The following is a 19,617-nucleotide window of genomic DNA, read 5'->3' as shown; positions in this document are numbered from 1 at the left end:
GAGTGAATAGAGGACGGAGCTAGACTTGCAGGGGACCATGGAAAGCCCCTTTCCTCCAAAGGGACTCCTTTACCTACACTTTACCAATTAGGGATTGATTTGATTTTTTTTTAATGCCAGTATTCCTTAAAGTGGGAATTCTGAACATTTTGATCAGCTTGCTTGGAATCTAAAATGACTGTATCTTGAGGAGAATTTGAATGGGATTTGTGGGGAGAGATGCTCCAGGCGGGAGTTGGGCGAGGGGAGGTCCAGGAAGACTTGAATTCAAATATAGCCTCAAACATACTAGTGGTGTGACCCTGGACTAGTCACTTAATTCTGTTTGCCTCAGTTTCCTCATCTATAAAATAAACTGGAATTTAGAAATGGCAAACCACCCCCAATATCTTTGCCAAGATAATCCCAAATAGGAACATGAAGACTCAGCTACAATGGCCTTAATCTCTTGACACAAATTTAGGTAATCAATGAAAACCCTGATTTGAGTTTTCTAAATGTATTCTCTAGTAGATTCTTTGGTCTCTGGAGTCTTGCTTTTTCTCTTTTATATCCTCACAGAGAGAAGCCTTAGGCTGTCTGGTAGCGGAAGGATGCCCGATTGTGGGAGAGGAAGAATTACTTTTTTGTAAGGAAAAAAAGGCAAAAGAGATAATTTTTTGTTTCCATGGATACCCAAACACCGTTTGAGCCATTTGTTGAAGAGGATGAGGGCTGAAAAGCTAACCACAATGCAGAAAAGGATATAGTTTGCTTTCTTCCTGCTCTGCATAGCTTCCAGTGGAGTGTCTAACCAGTAAAGAAGTGACAGAGGAGCAGGTATGGGATCAAAGATCAGAGAAAGCGAGGGTCCTAGGCAATTAACCTCTGGATAATTGGAGAGTTAACTGTATCATTGAGCTCCTATCAGAAAAGTGTTTTATTACTGCAAGTTTGGAGCTCAGTGAGTCACTTAAGGAGGGAAAGAGGGTGGAGAACCATTGATTTGTGGAAGGAAATTCTGTAGAGTCTGTGAAATTACTTCTCTGAAGCACCTGCAGCTTTGGGATATTTGAGACAATCATAACTGAGGATTTCTATGCTTGGGTCACCTGAAATCTCTTTTTTCTGGAACCAGATAAAGCTTTGTAGATGCTTTTCTTGCATTTTCCAAAGATCAGATTAAGATTCTCTAAATTATGTAGGGGAAACTTTTGGTTCCCAAGTGACCCTGGGACATTCCTGATAAGCCTCCCTGGTTTTTGTTTTGACTTCTAGAATAATCCCATTTTCAGCCTTGGTTGAGTAGTAGACTCTTCTAAGGGGTTCTGGATATATATTTAAGAAATGTGTAATGTCTGAATAATAATTACATTCTTAGTGATTCACAGCCCTATTTATTAATTTATATCATTTCCTAAATTAATCAGCGAGTGATAATTAACTTCCCACTATATTTGAAATCCTAGATGTACAGAAATAAACAAATAGAAATAAACAAACAGGAAACTCACTCATTAGTGTCTTCCGCCTAAGGAGATTTGGGAAAACTGCTTTGTAGGTGCCTTCTTTCCAGATTGCCTGCTTCCTACTATATCTTATCTACTATCTATATCTTATCTACCTTTTGCTCCCCCATCTGACTCCTTGTGAGTTACCTTTTCTGGGTATCCACTTAGCCCAGTGCCTGGGATATATTAAGTACCTAATGAACACTCATTGATGGATTGATGATTATTGGTGTCCCGTGAACTGACCATAACACAACAATACTGTCCCTGGGAGTTTTTTTGGCAAAGTGATTTGCCATTTCTTTCTCCAGCTCATTTTACAGATGGGGAAATTGAGGCAAATGGGATGGAGCGACTTGCCGAGGGTCGCACAGCTAATAAGTATCTGAGATTAGATTGGAACTCAGAAGGATGAGTCTTCTTGACTCTAGACCAAGTGCTTCTACCTGGCTCAACCCAACTAGGCCTAGGGTACAACCTATAAAAAGGTCTAGAAATGAGAGCTAGAATGCCCTCTGGGGGGAAGAGCAAACAGGCCAATTTGTCTGGATTCTGAAAAGTCAGAAGGACTTAATAAGGTACTTTGGAGCCAGATTTTGAAGGGCTTTAAAGGGCAAACAGATACTTTTTTATTTTATCCCAGAGGCAATAGGGAGCCATTGGAGATTTTTAGGGAGTGACTTGTAGTTTAGGAATAGCTTTGATTAGCTGTGCAGCTGGTGGATTAGGAAAGGGAAGAATTTGAATTTTAAAAGGTAATTATTATGGGCACTGATTTGAAGGAATGTAGATTTGTCGCTTTTTTGTGCTTCACACAAGAATTAAAAAATCAAGGGCTAAAGAACACTTACTCTATTCTTTTTTAAAAACCCTTACCTTCAGTCTTAGATTCAATACTAGGCATCAGTTCAAAGGCCAAAGAACAGTAAGGGCTAGACAGTTAGGATTAAGTGATTTACCCAGGACCACACAACTAGGAAGTGTCTGACACAAGATTTGAGCCCAGGACCTGCCATTTCCAGGCTTGGTTATCTACTGTACCACCTAGTTGCCTTCATTTACTCAACTCTCAAGTAAAAGTCTTTAGTTAGTGACCCGAAATCTTCATTTTTTTATAGCCTGAGAGTCTCTGTGATCTCGGCAGAAACTGTAGGGTGGTGGAAGGAATGCTTCAAAAAAACTAGAATTTTGCTGAATCAAGAATTTCTTTATAATGGACTTAGCCATCATTTTAGACAGCCAGAACTTGCATTTGATAAGTTTTTTTTAAATTATTTTTTCAATTTCAAACATTGTTCCTTGGTTACAAAAATCTGATAGTTTTTTGAAACCTCAATTTTTATTAGATTGTAAACTTCTGGAGGACAGAGCCTGGCTTTTGGCTAACACCAGAACTTCCATTCCACAGTCAGAACTTGTATTCCAAGTTTAAAAAAACCCAATAACAATTTGAGACTTTCTTTAGATCGTCTTAAGAACTAGGACTGTTTTTTGCCTTCCTTAAATGCTTATAGCAGAGTGCCTGGCACATAGTAAGCCCTTAAACAGATGCTGTCAGTCAATAAATATTTGTTCCTCATCTACTATATAGATGCCAAGCACTAGGGACATAAAGAGTCAAAAGACTACCCTCAGGGAGCTCACAATTTAATGTAAGAAACAACAAGCGAATATGTACAAACAAGCCATAGACAGGCTAAACAGAAAATAATTTACAGAGGGAAAGCCCTGGAATTCAGAGGAGTGAAGAAAGGCTTCTTGGGACTTGAAGGAGGTGGACATGAGCAGGAGAGGATTCTGGGTATGGAAGCCAGCCAGAGAAGATGCCTAGAGCCAAGAGATAGATGATCTTTTCTTCCCTCTTCATCCTAATTTTTATCTTTTTTTCCATGTTCAAATAAATCCCCTCTTTGGTTTGTTTCATTTGACCTTTGTTCTGCACTCTGGAATTTTAGCAAAAAACAGAGAACACAAACATTTTCTGTCCATTCTAAGACTGAAACCCATTCTAGTTATGTGGATTTGGATTACCTGGAAGTCAAACCATTATGTTCTCTGGTACTGATGATGGGGCATCAGGCATCGATCCAGTTTTCTAACACCAGTGTTCAGCAGCCATGTGATGGCTCTAACATAAGCGCTTCTTAAACGTAGAATGAAATCCCTTTTTCAAAATAACAGTGTTTTGGGTTAGCTCGCACAGCAGCCAGAATTGTAGGAGTGTTGAAATGCTGTCGCTTCAGGAGATCCTAGAAACAGCCAGTTTTCTCAATTTCTTTACCTGCAAAATGAGCATGAAGAGTAACCATGAATGAATGGTCAATGATGATTGTCAAAGGGTAGAGTTAATCTGCATATTAGAAAATAACCATGTTTCATGCTTTCATTTTACAAAGATGTGCTTTGAGGGGCGTTGTTATTTCTTGACGAACTGTTCATTGACCACAGATCTTTTTGTGGCAGCTAGGTGGCAAAGTAGATAAACCCTTGTACTTGAGAGATTCAAATCCTGCTTTGAACCCTTACTAGCTGGGCAAGTCATGCCTCGGTTTGCTCATCTGTAAAAAAATATGGGATCAATAATTACGCCTATCTCTTTTTTTATTTTTTATTGTTTTTAGGTTCAAATGAGAGAATGCAGTAGGGCCCCCTTCTCTTCCATTTTCCACAGTTTGGTTTCAGTTACCTTGAATGCCCAGAGGTTTCAGATACTCATCTATCTCTTCTGCTTTCATTTTTACTTTTTTCCACTTTTATTTATTTATTTTTTTAGAGGAGGGGTGTCAAGAGGCAGAGAAGCACCGGATGAGATACAGGGTGAGGGGAGACAGAATACGTATAGATCGGGAGCAGCAGGGGCTTACTTATATCTGTGGTAGGTCTTGGACTGTGTCCCCCATAGAGGTGGGTCCCTACTGTTTCCACAAAGTGCTTTGCAAACCTTTTATATGACTGTTGTCTCCTTTGCAAGGCAGCCACTCTGTGAGGACCCAGGAGAAAAATGCAGACTTATTAGATAAGGTTTCTGCCCTCAGTATATTTGTAATCGAATTTGCTTATTCTGAAACTAATAAAGAAATCCATTTTATGAGATCGTGGTGCATTGGACTCAAAGATACTTTATGAGGAATAATTACTGCATTTTTTTTGCAGATTTCAAACAACATCGCTTTCTTTTGGGGGCCTGGACAGACTTCAGTTTCATCCGCGTAGGAGGCATTTGGCCACTGGGGTTTAAGGATTACCCAAGGAGCCATTTGGGGAGAAGGGAGGGAGAGAAGGAAGGAGTTAATTGACAATAAAAATTTTAAAGGTATTTATTAAGCACTGACCTAAGGTGTGCAGAAGATACAGTGCTAAAACTGAGGCAGAAATAGGAAAGCCAATTAGCCCTTTGCCCTCAAGGCACTCGCATCTAAGAAAGGGCACACATAAATGGGGTGTGGTGGCCAGGGAGGGGGTGTTTTGGTCTGGTGAATCACAGGGTTGGTGGGTGGATAAGATGGAGTGACAGGTTGGCTGGGAGGCAGAGGTTTGGGCAAGGCTTCCTGATACAAAGTGGTCAGAGTGTGCTATTAATTCATAATTTGTAATCTTAAGCAATTTGAGGTTGTATCACAACTCAATTGTATGAGTCAGAATTGAGTTCAAATACAGTGTCAGATACTTAGTAGCCATGGGACCCTGGGTAAATCATTTAATCTCGGATTGCCTCAATTTTCTTATTTGTAAAATAAAGATAATTTCGGCATGTACCTCAGGGTTCTTGTGAAGATCAAGCAAGTCTTAGAAACAGTACAGTGTATTGGTTCCGTGGCAGAAGAATGGGGAGGTCAAGTGACTTGCCCAGGGTCACACAACTAGGAGTGTCAGGTCAGATTTGAACCCAGGATCCCTCATCTCTGTCTGGTCTGACTCTCAAGCTACTATCCCCCTCCCCCAGATATTTATAAAGTGTCAAACAATATATGCTTAATAAATGCTTCTTCCCCCAATCCTCTTAGCCTGGCCTTTAATCTTCCCTGGTAAAAATATAGATAAAAATGGACTCTATGCTATGGTAAAGATGCTATAAAAAACTCAAGTTTGCTTCTAGTTGGGGTCACAAAACACAGGTTCATGATTTAGACAATTTGTACTCATTTATGCTCAAAATGACAATTTATACTCAAAATAATTGCTGTAGAAATTTGGCGATCATTTTGTGATGTCCATCCAGGTAATAATGACTATTGGTTCCCTATTGTGAAACACAAGACAATTCAAATAAGCTTCTAGAGGCATAAACACATTTTAATAAAATCAGTTCTCAGTGGAAAGTGTGTAGTTAGAAATCTTGAACCTTTGAACTTCATCTCCCAGAATCCTTTTCCCTTCAACCACATTGGATCCTCACGTTTGTTAAATAAGTTGTGTGTAACTCTGCCTTTTCTCTCTCTTCCAATGGTGCTCTGTGCTCTCCCTGGGTCCCAGGGAGCTTTCTTTCTTTACTGAGGTTATTATTTTCCTTATGCTTTAAGTATTTATTAAGAAACTTCATGAAATATGATACTTCAAAAGAGACTCTTAGAGAGCTGGTCTAATCTGCTTTTTGTGTGACTTCCGTGTAGTCACTCTCTTTGGGCCTCAGTTTCCCTGATTTGTAATCTGATCCCTTAAATTCCTTTCAGCTGGAAATCTTATTAAGGATTTTATCCCAGGAACAGAAATTCTCCTTATAACATTTCTGACAAGTGGTCATCACTTTCATGGATCCCTTCAAGGCATGCCATGCCACTTTGGACCACTCTCATTTTTATTTTTATTTTTTTTTAATCTGAATTTATTTAGTCAATTTAGAACATTATTCCTTGGTTACAATAATTATGTTATTTCCCTCCCTCCCCTCCACCCATCCTTCCCACAGCCCACGTGCAATTTCATTGGGTATTACTTGTGTCTGACCACTCTCAATTTTAGAAAGTTTGTATAGCAAGTCCAAGTGGTTCTTTCTTAAATTTGTTGAGCACTATTCTAGTTCTGCCCTCTGGGGCCAAGCAAAAACAACTGTAATCCCTCTCCTCTTCCAAAGGATGATGCTCCAAATGCTTGAAAGCATCTATCAATATCCTCCCTTATAGATTTTATTTTAATAACCCAGGATCACAATAAAATAAAACTTATACTTGTTTTTTAAATTTTTAATTAATTGATTTTTAAAAATTTATTTATTTAGAATATTTTTCCATGGTTACATGATTCATGTTCTTTCTCTCCAGTCCTCCTTCCTGAAGTGGACAAACAATTCCACTGGGTTATTGTTTAAAACTTATTTCCATACTATTAGTATTTGCAATAGAGTGATCATTAAAAGTCAATCCCTGGGGGCAGCTGGGTGGCTCAGTGGACTGAGAGCCAGGCCTAGAGATGGGAGGTCCTAGGTTCAAATCTGGCCTCAGCCACTTCCTAGTTGTGTGACCTTGGGCAAGTCACTTGAATCCCATTGCCTAGCCCTTAGCACTCTTCTGCCTTGGAGCCAATACCCAGTATTGACTCCAAGACAGAAGGTAAGGGTTTAAAAAAAAAAAAGTCAATCCCTAATTATATCCCCATTGATCCATGTGATCAAGCAGTTGTTTTTCTTCTGCATTTCTACTCCCACAGTTCTTTCTCTGGATGTGGATACTGGAGAAGTTTACACTTAAAGAAAAAGTTTAACAAGAAGGGTAATTTTCCAAATATTCTCTGCCGCTGACCGTAGCCAAATCTTGATATTTAGTCTCATCCTACAAAGCACTCAGCATACTCTCCCAGATCTGTGACTAAACCATAGGAAGGCTGTATATACAGAGAAAGTCGGAGAAAAACTTCCTTGAATTTTTATTAGTATTTCAATAAGAAACTGAATCTTGAAGCAAATGTGTGTTTCTTCACCGTTTTATGCTGTCTCCCTTTAGGGGCTTGCAGAGTAGTTGGCACTCACTGGAATAAGCCTAGGGTGGTCCACTCTAGACTAGTACTGTTCCATGGTGCTTTGGTCAACTCCAGTCTGCGCCAGTTGTCATGGGTGAGGAGGGCACCGGGCAGAAGAGCCATTCATTCACATTGTCGAATTCCGTTTCCTGCGGTCCTTGGGCCTTAATGCAGTCTGGGCTATCAGGAGCAAAAGTCTGGAAAGAAACTCACAAGGTTATGTAAGCGTGTTTTTTAACATGCTCACGTGACCTGACCTTTCGAGTGTTTGGGCCGCTGTGGCATTTCTAGAGAAGCTTGCTGATTGGGAGTGAGCGAGGAATAGTTCTTTGAATAATAATCCCCATGAAAAAGGAATCCATTCTAAATGGGGTCAGATGAGTTTTGGAAGACCATTGGGAATATTTCTGAATTCACATTTAAAAGGGGGAAGAATCTGAACTTTATCTTTCCTCTCTCTCATCCTTCTGGCAAAGCTAGTCTGAGCAAGGCAGAATTTGTTAGGTATTCCTTACCTTTGTGTGGCGTGGAAATTGAGGGGCTTTGGAAATTTCAAAATTCACTCTTTTACCACTTATTAAATATACGACCTTGGAAACCAATCATTTAAAATAAAATGCTTTAATACTAATAATAAGGAAATGGGTCTTGATCGATGACACATGTTAAACCCAGCAGAATTGTGCATGATATATGGGTGGGGCTAAGGGTCTTGCACCATGGAATCGTCTAAATAAAATTAAAAAAAATTTAAAAATAAAATGCTTTATTGGGGGTGGTAGAAGAAGAAAAAGATGGGGGGAGGGGCACTGCCTCCAGTTGTTGACCCAAGACTAGTCACAGAAGAATCTCCTATTTATAGGAGAATCCTGATGTAATAAAGTCTCCTAAAAGGGATTATAACATTTTACAGTAGTGTGGAATAGTTGTACTTTGGCTTACAATGAACAAATTTTGAGCTAATTAACATCTTCAAGAAATTGGGAGAATAAATAACTTCACAATGGATGCATCCAAGCAAATCAATATTTTAAAGAAATGATCAGGTAGTTGGAGACTGATGCCAAGAGGGGAGTAATTCTGGACTGGATTACCTAGGAAGGGTTGATGAGAGGATCAGTCTAGCCTTTGGGCTTGACCTCTTCTTTGGGCTTGAAGCAGCTTCAATAATCCCAATACAAACATACACTAGGAGGGTCTTCTAAAACAAAAGGGTACTCAAGATCGCTACTTAAGATTTGAATGCATGCAGACTTCAGGATCTAAGACCATCCCCCAGAGACTCCTGCCTAGGGCAGTTCCTAGACAGTCACACTTAAAGCTGGAAAGCTTTTGTAAGGATATGGGAGCAGCCCGATGGCACTAACTTTTAGATATTATTTGAGAATAGCACTTAATTTCTCACTCCACACACCTTGGCCTCCAGCCCTAGCTTTGGTAGCATCTCTGTTATAAATTGCCTCACCCTATTCCCCACCTGCCCCAAGGAGATCCTTTCCACTCCACCCAACTTGATTGGAATCTGGTCTTCCTATGATTTTCCTATACAAAATTTACCTGTTTTTAAATCTCATTGCCTCAGGGCCAGGTTTATCCTCTGAGGCTAATCTGATAAACTAATCTGCTCATGGATGCCAATTCTTGAGTTACCACTCCCTAGAAATATATATTTACATTTTACTGGGATCTGGAGTTAAGGGGGAAATTGAGTCACACTTATAACCTGGAAAAAATTTTTTTTGTAGACAGGCTTTTTGATAATGCTAAATTTTTACTTAATTTAATGGACTCCAATAAGACCTGCTCTGTCTTCAGACCAGAGTCACTATAAGAATTGTTTGATTCAATTCTTCGCTGATGATCATCCCATGTCTAATAGACTTGCTGGATAGATTTTTATATTTAACATAATGCAATATAATTTACACACAGATATATACATACATGACGTAACTTTTAGAGAGAAAAGAGTAAGACCTGCTTGTTAAGGGGCACATAGTCTAGGGAAGAATTGGTGAAGGTTTTAAAGTTTGTGTGCCCATACTTCAACTTTAAGCTGCCTGTGAGCCTCCCTCATTACCCCAAAGAGCAGAGGGAGGAAGCGCTTCCTTTGGGTGGCTGGGCAGGGGGGTGGGGCATGCAAAAAATGTCCTCTGGGCTCTGGGAAGAGGGGGAACGGAGACCCCCCCCCATACTCTGCATTCGTGCTAGTATTTCACCTTCACCAATGTTGATCCAGAGGGACTGAGAAATAGGAATAAAATTGTTTTTTTTTTTTCTGAGCTTCTCTTTACTTTTCCTTAGTCATAGTCTTAATATTCTATTTACCTTGCCTCCCTTTCAATCTGAAGCACCTGAAATTCAGGAACTATGGATTTTTTTTATCTTTGTATTGTCAGGGCCTTTAAAAATTATTAGCACTTTGGGAGAAGAGAAGAGTATTGGGGAAGTATCTGGTGATTTAATCATTGTGGAGAACTCTTCTTGTGGGTTCTCCCTTTAATGATATAGATATCACAAATTTTTTAGGGTGGGAAAGATCTTAAAGATCATTTAGTCCATTGTCCTCAAGGTTTGGGTCTCTGGAGGCCCCACCCCCATTCCTTTTCTGGGGGTACATGAAGTCAAAACAATTTACTTCATTATCATCATGAATTTTATATAAACAACACTCTTTGGGGGTCCTCAGTAATTTTTAAGAATATAAAGGGATGCTGAAACCAAAAAGATTGAGAACTGCTGATCTAATTGAATCCCTTTACTTAAATGTGCAAAAATTAAACTTAGTCTCAATAATAAAATATTATATTTTAGGAGATTTATTAATGATCATTAGAATTAAAGGAATAAGAGGGATACAAAATAAAAGACCACATGCCCATGGCTGATTAGCCATTTCAAAATCCCCTTGCTTAGCTTATCACCACCACCAAGCTCAACTTCATTGTGCCAGAGGCCCAAGAGGACTGCCCACTTCTAATATCCTCTTGTCTACAGGAAGTACGGAATGACAGGAAGTCAGTGGGAAATGTAGTTCTTTTTTTAGGGTAACAGATTTTCAATTATACAAATGGAGAAAAAATTTAATTCTAGAATGGTTAAGTCAGTTGTTTAAGGGTAGTAATAAATAGCCTACTAATCTGGTCTCCTGACTTCCATTCTATAATCCCATCCTTCACATATCTGCCAAAGGGAACTTCTTAATTCAAAGATTTTATCATGGCAAACCCCTCTTCAAAAAACCAAATGCCCAGAGTTATGAAACTTACCCGTAGACCCTTAGCAGTACCACTACTGGGTCTCTTTCCCAGGGTGATAAGGAAAAAGAAAAAAGAACCTATATGTTCTAAAATATTAAAAGCATCCCATTTTGTGATAGCAAAGAACTAGAAATTGAGGGGATGCCCATCAACTGGTGATAAATAAACAAGCTATGGCATATAATTGTGATGGAATACTATTGTGCTGTAAGAAATGATGAGCAAGTTAATTTTAAAAAATGGAAAAAACCTACATGATATTATGAAAAGCAAAATGAGTAGAACCAAGAGAATATTATATGCAGCTACAGAATTTAATTTGTATACTTTTTGAATATCCTTTTGCCAGAGCCTTCATTTTTTTCAAATTAAGAACTTTTGTTCATATTTTTGATTCATTGTGCCTTCTGCTATTAAATTCTGTGGGAGTAAACCACATTGTCAAGGGTGAACCTTTATGCTTAAACATGTACAAGTTATTTCCCTTTGATAGGATGTAAGCTCCTTGAGGGCAGGAACTGCTGGATTTTTGTCTTTGTATTTTCAAAGTCTGGCACTGTTGGGTGCTGAATATATGTTTGTATATTGCTGATCTATGAGACCAAAATTCAAATCTGCCCTTATGTACTAACTGGGTCCCTGGGTAAGTCACTTAATCTCTGTTTGCCTTCATCTACGGGAGAAGGAAATAGCAAAGCCCCTCAGTATCTTTGTCAAAAAAAATCACATAGACCAGTGATAATGAACCTTTTTAGAGATGAAGTGCTGGCCCCTGCCCCCTTCCCAACCCCCCAGAGTGTTGTGCCCGCCTCCTACCCCTTACCCCACACCCCACGCCGGGGAGGGAGAAAGCACTCCCATTGGACTTCTGGTCAGAGGGGGCAGGAAATGTGAAAAAATGTCATCAGGGGCATTGGAGAGGGGGAGAGGATCAGCTCCACCCTAGTCTTGATGGGGTGGGGTGGGTGAGTACCCTCTGAGCTCTCTGTGTGCCATCTTTGGAACCTGTGCCATAATTTTGCCACCACTGCCATAGATCATATTGGCATTCTGTGGTCCATGGAATCATAAAGAATAGGAAACAAGTGAATAACTGAACCACGAGATTGATTCCTGTATTCATGTAGCTATATTTCTTCCACATATCCGGTGGAAATTCTGTCCTGTTTTCTTTCTATTTCTTCATGACTCCATCAGGTATTTAAGTTTTTGTTTTTCTTAATGAATATTGAAAATTTCTTATGAATATTGGAAATACATAAACAGTATAATTGGGATTTTTGTTCTGCCCTTCCTCCTCTTCCTTTATTTAGAATCTGAGACTATATCTGTCATTACTTTTATATTATGAGGAAAGAGGAAGTATATTTAAAAAGGAAAAAAGTTAGAATCTAGATTGACAGTTTTGAGCCCCTTGTATTTTATGTTGAACATATGTTCTCATTCACTTAAGATTCTGCCTGGAGCAGGTAGAAGAAAGCTGAAAATTCAGTCAGGTTAGTTTTTTCTGAAAATATTTGTAAGGCGTAGTGTAGCATTGTTTCATAAATAACGTGACAACTGGCTACTTTGCTCAGAACATACCTGTTAAGTCCACGAGAGGGCAGCTTTTGAGTGAGTCAGGGGAAAACTGGTATGCTTTAGAATTTGTTGAGGGGTGACAGGAATAAAATACTTTTTAGTATTTTTAAATTTTCCTTTTTTTTTTGTATTAGGAATGCTTATATCCTTAGCCAGCTTTGTACCACTTTGTACCAGCATTTACCACTTGCTAAATCATTTTTAAGAGTGACAGTTTTATGGAAATAGAAAGTTTTCTAATAAATCATCCTTCTGTGAAAATCTTTTTTTTCTCCATTTCCCCTTCCCCCTACTCCACTGATATATAAAGCATCCCTAGAGACAATGTGGCAGAATAAAAACTGTGCTGAATTTGGGGTCAGACGGCCAGGATTTGGATTCAGCCATTCTACTTACAACTTGAGTGCTATTGAATACTACTTTATATCAGCCCTGGCAAGTGGGTGATATTATTTTCTCCATTTTACAGTTGAGGCAATCAGAGTTTAAGTGACTTGCAGAGGTGGAGCACTATGGGTGGGGAATGCCACATCTTGTGTAACCAACTTTTTCCAGATGTTATAATTCATCATTACTAAATATTATTAGCAGTTTAACTATTACTCATTTGGGTTTTCTAATTATACTAATATGAAATAGAAATTTTTTGTTAAATGTTTTTTGAGATAAGGATATCCTTAGCAAATCTGATCCACCCATATGGGTACTTTCACTACTTTCACATTCAGGTGATTAAAAAGTGTTAAATAAATGATAGTTGTTTGGAGGGAATCTTTTCTTGACTCCATTCTTCCAGCTGTTGAGCATTGGACAGCTGGGCTGTGGCCAGATCACTCCTTTCCTAAGCCCTCCCTGCTCATGATTATTATAGAACTTTCTTATATCTTATCCATGGATGAGGTTATTTCCATATGTGCCTTATCTCTCCCACTATGTTATAAACTGTGGGCTGGGATCGTGCCCTATGGTTTCTGGTAAATGGACTTCAGAATCATTTTAGTGCAGTTCTGGAAGAGAGGGGTGCAGGAATTTGTCCCTATCCTAGCCTCATTTGACATTCTTCCTCAAAACGAAACTGAAATCATATATTCCTCCTCCTCTTTCCCTTGACTTTTCTGTATTGGTGCCTTTGTGCCTTATGCCTGGCATACTGGAGTCCCCACCCCAGTCTATTTAATTAATACCTGTTTATTCTTTAAAGACCACATTAAATCCCACCCTGATATTCCACTCGACAGTGGACTTTCCATCTATTTCATAAAGCACTTTGTCATTTTCCTGAGGGCGTATTTTTAAAACTTGTTATTTGTATCTGTCATTATCCCCCTCTTGGACTACAGTTCTGCCAGGGATAAGTGTGTGTTTTATGTAAACTTCTCTATCACCCAGTGCCTGGGTGTACTTTGTGCCTGGTAGGAGAACTTCGTAAATGTGACTTCTGCTAGGATGAAATATAAAACCCACCTTTTAGGGTTTTTTTTTTAAACCTTACTTCTATCTTATAATCAATCCTAAGTATTGGTTCCATAACAGAAGAAAAGTAAAGGTTAGGCAATTGAGGTTAAGTGACTTGCCCAGGGTCACACCACTAGGAAGTATCTGAGGCCAAATTTGAACCCCAGACCTCTTTAGGAATGACGCTCTATCTACAGAGCAGCCACCTGTCTGTCCTTGTTCAGATTTTCAAACCCTTTATCTCTTTCCTTTCCAATCAGCTTTACACCTTATTCCTCTTCATAAACTCTGAAATAACCAGTGGCTATGGCCATCTTGCAGTTCTTCCAACCAGGCACTCCAACTCCCTGATCATGCATTTCACCATATCATTGTGGTCTTCCTTCCTACTTTCCCGCTTTCTTTCCAATCTCACCTAAAATGCCATCTGCAAGAATCCTTTCCCAGACCCCTCTCCCCTCCCCTCTGTGATGATCTCAGGTTATTTTGTTGGTACCTAGTTGTTTGCATGTTACTTTCCCCAATGGATTCTGAGCCCCTTGAGAGCAAAGATTGCTTTTCTTTGTATTCACAGGGCTTTGCAGAATATTTGAGCAGAATAGGTGCTTAATAAAGCTTTGATTTGATCTTCCTTGACTTGATAAGCAGGAGTTCTTAACTCACAGCCCATGAACTTTTTTTTTACTGTTTTGATGGCTATCTGTACTATTTATTGCAGTGAGGAGGGCTTTGGGAGAATTTTTGCCCTTACCAAGAGACTACTGATATTAACATTGTGCCTTCTTACCTATCTAAGTGTGGAAATGGAGTGTGGGACTCTAAATTGGCTCCCACCCCCTCCCCTGAACTGGCTTGCCTCTTGATAGATTTAATTTACTAGTCTAACTGATCAAGCATGAAACATAGCTATGGGACAATTTCCAAGACCTCAGTAAATATTTTCTGGTCTTGAATTAGCTCAGCACAAATAAGGGAGAGAGCCTTTTGGGCGGTGAATTCAGGATTCAGCCACTGAATCTTTTTATTCTTTAATAAGCAACTGATTTACTCAGACTTCAAGTGTGTCTCTTAAATGCTCTGTCTCAGTTTCCTTATTTGAAAACTCCTTTATGTAGCATGTTTTACCCACAAGTCTCTTGAGGTAGCTAAGGCAAATCCATTTTAAAATTTGCTTTAATCATTAGCATTAACCTTGTCCCCAGTGAAACCTATTACCCAATCTGCTGACCAATATGGAGGGTGCTAGATTTGGAACACAGGACTTAGGTTGGAATCCCAATGTTGCCACTTCTAACTTCTTTAACTTCAGGTAAGTATAAGTGATGGCTTCCTGGCCTCAGTGTCCTCATCTGTAAGATAAAGGGTAGGGGGTAGAAAAGGAGAAGTTTTGCCTAGAGGATTTCTAAGCTTCATTCTAGCTTTAGATTTTCTTTCTGAAGTAACCTGATTGAGTGGATTGAGTTTTTAATTCTTCATTATGTCTGTGTGCACACCTATTCCTACATGTGCCAAAATATGGAAAAATTCAGAAAGGAAGAAAAAGAGAAGCAGGAAATCTGGCCCAGGCCATAACTAGATGATCCACAAAGGCAGAAAATGTAAGTTGGTTGTACAAAAAAATCTTGGCTTGGGAAAAACCCAGAAAATAAGAAATAACATCATGAACTACCCAGCAGTGTTTAAATATAAAACAAAGGTCTAGAAGTAATCATTTTAAAAACCTAATGCTGAGCTGCCCAAAGGAAGAAGACTACTAGGGATCTTTGCTCAGGGAACTCCAGGTCCTAGAGTTAACTTCCTGGGTATGTGTCTGCTCCCCATTGTTAAATGATTGCTGGGGTCCTGTGATGTTGCCTCAGGGAGGATAAATCATGCACTGAGGGGGAACCTGAAAACAATTAGAGTATTTTGCTAATCAGGACTGAAAAAGCTGAAGCCTTTTTTTTAAGCACCTGTCTCTTCTTTGGTAACTTTGGTCTTAGGTTGATATTTGTCTTGCTTAAAATAACTAGTATTTCCATAAATCGTCTTTTATTGAAAGGCTAGAAGAATTAAGGCGCTTTTCAGTTGGAAAATGTCTGCTCCTTTATTTTCTTCCAAAAAGAAATCTCCAAGTGCCTTTGACAGGTGACTGGTGGACATTACAGGGTGAAATTTTATTGTGACACAGCACCTCTTCCATTTGCTGTAAGCAAACAGCCAAGACCTTTATTGCCCTTGAAATTTGTACTCGTGACAGGGTGGAGGAGGAGAAGGAGGAGGGAGTGAAACGCCAAGTTTCTATGGGTCACAGTTCCTTCAAGCACTGTATGTTAATCAAAAACTCAACCTTGGTTAATTATGCAAGTATATTGGGAAGAACTTTGGAACAGATGATTGCAAAGAGTAGCTCCAGAAATTGGCAGCATTTCTCTGTGTGTGTAATCATATTTACCACCTGGATGTAGGCTCTAGGTTGTCCTGGGCTGGAGGGGAATTATGGGGGAGGACAGTCAAGAGTTTTTCTTTCCCAAGCCTCCTTTTCTTTTATCAAGTAATTTATCTATGGCACTGCTAACTACTATCACTACCTTTTATTCAGGCTTGGGTAGTTCACAATTTACAAGGCTTGCTGAAAAGTAATTTTAAAAGTCAGGTTCTACGTAATCCTATTAATTGATTGGAAAATAGAACTGACCATTTGCTAAGAATTTTCTCAGCAGATTATGTCCCATACTTTGGAATAGGAAGTAAAGTTACTCTCTCTTTTTTTTTTAAACCTTTACCTTCTGTCTTGGAACCAACTGTGTATTGGTTCCAAGGCAGAAGAGTGGTAAGGGCTAGGCAATGGGGTTAAGTGACTTGCTCAGGGTCACACAGCTAGTAATCTTTTTCAAATCTTATTTAAATCAATTTAAATCTTAATCAATTTAAAGGTACTTAAAGCTCTACAAACATTTTCGATAACTAATCCATTTCCCAAGATATCTTTGAGAGTTGCCCCCCAAAAAAGAATGTTTCTTAGCTTGCATGAAAATGAATGGAAAATGGAAGTTACCTATTTTCTCTGTCTATCCATGTGGACCAGTGAAAATGTACCTTTCCCCAATGGAGGTTACAGCTCCTTCTTGGAACTAGACAAAAAAAGTGTAGTGATGATAATGAAACATTGTAATATTACTGCCTCATGCTTTCCCCCCACCATCTACTTAGTGGTCATTAATTACTTACCCTTCATTACCCTGTCTCTGGGTCAACGTTATTATCTTTTCCATTTCACAGTTCAGGTAATTGAGGTACAAGTAGAACATCTTATGGCAAGCTAGAAAGCACACCAATGAGTTCTTGGCTCCCTGAACAGCTGGTGCAGTAATTTAAACCCAGGCTCCTCTTCAGAGAAGGCTCCAACACAACGATTCCAGAGGTTGTGAGAAGCTAGCAAACCGGACACCATAGAATCCACACTCCAAACTTTTGGTAGCAGCAGCCACAGAGGCACAATATCCCGTTTTGGTTTTTTAATTACATTGTTACCAACTCTGGGGTTTTGTTTTTCAAGTAGCAGAAAAAAGCATCTCTGATGAAGCACAAATACCCCTGGAGAAATTCCGACACATTTCATGTGATGAATGTGGGCATATATTTTATATGATAATAATTGTACAACCTCTGTCGTATTATTTGCCTTCTTGGGGAGGGGGAAAAAGAAGGAGACAGATTTTTTGGCCATGGTTAGCGTGAGAATTTCTTTTGAATAAGTATATTATAATTATATTTATAACAGATCATGTGTGCTATATTATTGTTGTGTTGCATATGATGTTATATATTAAAAAAAATTAAACTTAAAAGAAAAAAGAGCTAATAGAAGCATCAAAAATGCGCATTGGGAGCAGGGCCATCAGGGTGGAATAGGGGATAAGAGTCGGGAGAACCTGGGTTCAAATGTTGCCTCACCTACTTCCTAGCTGTGTGACACTGGACAAGTCCCTTACACTATTTGTCTAATCTGTATCCTTCTGTCTTAGAGTTGTTACTAATTCAGAAAGTAAGGATTTTTTAAAAAAGCATATTGGGGGGGTTAAATCTAGGGAAAAGAAATAGGGACTATACCACATGGCTTGGGCTTTAAGCTCTTGTTCTTATCAAATGGTCCTGTTTCTGTAGCCTGGATGAGCTCTGAGCATCCCTGTCCAACGTTCCACTCTCGCCAGTAAGCCTTGCCTCCTAGAGCAAGGCTACGTTTTAACCGTCAGGGTTTTAGGAGGACTCTTGAGGAGCCTTCAGTGACATTGTCACAAGCTCCTCCTGGGATGTTCTCCACATTATCATTTGGATCAATTTATTCAGATTGTTCAAGTAGCTTTGAGAAAAAGAGCTGTTCGAGGTGCACTTCCACAACTTCCAGAACTTCTGCGGGAAAAGAAGAGAACACATAAAGCAATGAGAGAAATTCTCCTTGGGTATGCTGTTGGGCTTTGTGGCTTCATGAATCTCTGTCCAGTTTGTCCTTGCTCCTAATGCTGAGATTGCTATCAGCTGACCCAGGGGTGCTGATGGGAAGATGAGAAGTTCAATAACTTCTGGAACTGTAGAAACTCACAAAATCCCCTCTTGCAGGTGGTGAAGGAGGAGGGAGGGAAGGGAGACTTAAGCCAAAGAGAAAGCCAAGGCCAAACTTTCTCCTCTGCCTGAGTACCCCTTCTTTCCTCCTCAGGGGTGTTACTGGGGTATCTAAGAGGGCTGGAAGTCTTTAACATGTAGCAAAAACTCTTCTTGAGATTAGTTATCTTGTTATTTGGTCATTTCAGTTGTGTCCCACTCTTTGTGACCTCATTTGGGGTTTTCTTGGCAGAGGTATTAGAATTGTTTGTCATTTTCTTCTCCAGCTCATTTTATAGATGAGGAAACTGAGGCAAAGTGAAATGATTTGCCAAAGCTAGTTAGTGTCTGAGGCCATATTTGAACTCAGGAAGAGTCTTCTCAACTCCAGGTTTGACTCTACCCACTGTACCACATAGCTGCCCTGTCTTGGGGTCTTCTAACTTGATTAGAACTAGAATTCAGGCACCGTGGGCACAGGGCGGTAGAGAATGAGAACATTTTTAAGGGAAGAGCAGGGGTGAACGGCCTATGATCTGGAAAATGCCCAATTTGAGGAAAGAGTTCTAGAAACTAGTTTCAAATAAAACCAACAAAAAGGAAAAAACAAACAGTGAGATTTCAATCCAAGTCTTCCTGCTTCTCTTACAGAATATGTCTAGTGGCCATAGAAAGAGTCCTTTTATCTGCTATATAGTTTGTGCCCAAGATGAGCTCTCTGAGATGCACTTATTCACTTTATTGCACATTTATTCTCAGTCACAACAAATACCTTTGAATCTAGCTACAGGGCTAATATCACAGAATGAGCAAACCTTTATAAGAGCCATGTGGACGGACCTATAATTTCATGATTTGAGAATTACCTTTAGAGATGCAGATTACAATCCAGGCATCCCTGTTGATCTTCCACCTTCTCCCAAAATTGCACCACTGCTGGCCCACCCAAAGTGTTGGTCCTTCCATGATTTCTCATGACAATCTTTAGGGTACCAGTGAAGCACTCTAGCTGCCCACCAGACATTTTTTGTTGTAGCCTCTTGAATAGCCAGTCCTGTCTTTCTGACACACAACTTTTTATTTTTAGTCTTTGAAAATTTTAGTTAGTCAATTTAGATCATTATTCCTTGGTTACAAGAATCCTATTTCCCCCCCTCCCCTCATAGCAATTCCATTGGGTTTTACATGTGCCACACAACTTTTTCATGACACTTTACTCTTGCTTTTTGCTAAGGAGTGCCTCTTTTGGTTATATGTTGTAGTCAATTCATACTCATTGTGCCCCACTTTGCGATGCT

At 39.4% G+C, this 19,617-nt stretch overlaps 1 protein-coding gene across 6 annotated transcripts in view; it reads left to right on the top strand.

Moving 5' to 3' along the window:
- RBM47 (RNA binding motif protein 47) overlaps nucleotides 1-19,617 on the top strand; it is a 162,485-nt gene that overhangs the window by 48,224 nt on the left and 94,644 nt on the right. The window lies entirely within an intron of this gene.

This window comes from Monodelphis domestica, chromosome 6 (assembly GCF_027887165.1).
Source record: "Monodelphis domestica isolate mMonDom1 chromosome 6, mMonDom1.pri, whole genome shotgun sequence".
Taxonomy (NCBI): Eukaryota; Metazoa; Chordata; class Mammalia; order Didelphimorphia; family Didelphidae; genus Monodelphis; species Monodelphis domestica.
This window is presented reverse-complemented; position numbering and strand designations above follow the sequence as displayed.